Raw genomic sequence first — 2,299 nt, forward strand, 5'->3', positions numbered from 1 at the left:
TCCTCAGCATGGGCTCTGCCTTCAGCTGTGCAGATTCCATCTGTGCAAGCAGGCAGAGCTTGGGGTGAGGGGCAGAGGGAATCAGCCAATTCCTGCCCCAGGCAAGAAGAGCCAGGTACATTGTCCCCAATTTGCCCTGACAGTTAATTTGCATTTCTAAAGCTCCTCTCTTGGCTGCCTGTTTATGAGTTAAGGGCTCACTTTTCAATCTCTTCTAGTTTTGCAAAATACAGCCAAGACATGAACATCAAGGAACCCAGACCAAAATTTTGGTTCCTCGGAGAGCATCACAGCAACATACACGAAAAATTTCCAAGGCAATTCACATTTTTCTCCTTCTCAGAATAAAAACTCATTCTCACATCTCTGATCTGAACGTAACCGCCAATACAGAATTGGGAGTAATACAAAAAATACTCTAATGCTATAAAATTTGCATTGAAACTGCAGGAAAAAGAAAAACTCCACCCATATGTTTAAGGTACCCTTCAGAGACGTTTTGAGATCATCATCCCTTTGGCCAGACCCCCTCCCTGGCTTTCCCTTTTCTCCCCTCCATGAGTGCCCTGCCATGTTCACTCCCCGAGGATCCCAGGGCACTCACTGATGAGATTTTCAGTGCTCTCTCCCTGCTGACCCTTCACAGACCCCCTGATGTGTCACTCGTCTGTCTCCTGGTCACTCCCGGGTCCCCAATCAATCCCCGGTGCTGCTGCCAGCCAAGGGAGCCGATCACCCAAAGTGGGTGAGGCACCTTCAGGTGCACTCCCTGCCCTCCACCCTGGAGGATGGAAGGAATTCGGGATGAGCCCCAGGGTGTGCGGGAAAATTGCCATCACCAGAGGATTCTGTCCACAAAGCAGACAGAGGAGTCCTATGAAACTAATTTCATTCTAAAAATGGGAGAGGCCAAGGGACATTCCCCATGGGAACTTTCCACTTGTTGGAGCACAGAGACTCCTTTTCATCCTAATTCTGGCCACATCTCCCTCTGCTTTCCCCATTGGCTGAAGTACTTGAGAGGTACAGATTTCCCAATCCTCCTATTACATACCCCCTTAATATGCTTCCCACTTTTGTATAGCAAACGATTTTCATGGCTCTGTTAAGTCTTTGTTGTTCTTCTGGAAGTTCATTAATAGAGCAGGACCTTGGCTGAGCAGCAGTCTGTGTCATCAATTGATAGCATTTTCTGAAACAGATGGCTTCTCCTGTCACTTCCGTACATAAAAGTTGTCTGGCCCTATCTCCGAGCAGCTTCAGAGCATCTGTTTGTAAAGACACTTTCCTGTGGTTCCTTCCATGGGGTCCCCCGTTTGTGGGACATCCCCCCTGGAGCAGGGTGTCCCCTCTGTGCTGCAGCCCCAGGGCTCGGGCAGAGCTCAGCCAATCAGAGCCCGCGGCGCTGATGACTCACCAGTTGCCAGGCAGACTCGCAGCTCCCCGCGTTCCCCACCTGGACCCACCTGTGCCCCCCCTCGGCCCCATGGCCCCGCGAGGGGAATTTGGGGAGGTGGGAGTGGGGCAGCGCCAAGGCCGGGCCCCCCCGCGCTGTCCTGGCGGGAGCGGCTGCAGTGGGGACCGAGTGCGGGCGGGAGCGGCCGAGAGCCCAGCGCTGCCCCAGCCCGACCTGCCCCAGCTCCATCCCTGCCCCTGCGCTGGGATGCTGTGGGGCTGGGGGGAAGAGGGAGCCGGCAGTGGGTGCTGGGCCTGGGGGCAGGAGGAGAAGGGAAGGAGAAGCAGGCTTGAGGAACAGAATGGTCAAACGATGCAGGTGGCAGGAGAGGGTGGGATTGTGCAGGAGAAGGAGGAATAGCAGGAGGAAGAGGAGTGTGAGGAAGAGTAGAGACACAAGAGGAGGAGGAGAAGGAGCAGAAAGAGGAAGCAGCAGAAGGTTCCACCACTCCCTGTGTCTGCAGCCTCCCCCAGCCCCAGGAGCACTGCTCCCTCCACATGCAGCAGGTGACTGTGGAGGGGGATCCATGATTTTCACGGGGTGAATCTTGGTGTTTCTGAGCTTGCTTGGGCTAAATGTTGGTGCTTTGGTTTTATATGGGAGCTGAATCTTTATATTTTGGAGGAGGTTTTTGCTGAGCTGTGATGTTTGGGGAGGTTTTGTTCTGTGTCTTAAAGTTTGTGGGATTTTTGGGCTGAATCTTGGTGTTTTGGAGGTTCTTACAGACACAAGATTCCCAATGACTTCCTGAGATGAACTTGGGAAGAAGGAACTTCCAGTCCAAGGTGCTCTCCTCTTGTTTTTCCCTCAAACCAGGATTTGTCATTCCCTGGGTGTGGCTGG

This window comes from Lonchura striata, chromosome 36 (assembly GCF_050655825.1).
Source record: "Lonchura striata isolate lonStrDom1 chromosome 36, ASM5065582v1, whole genome shotgun sequence".
Classification (NCBI taxonomy): Eukaryota; Metazoa; Chordata; class Aves; order Passeriformes; family Estrildidae; genus Lonchura; species Lonchura striata.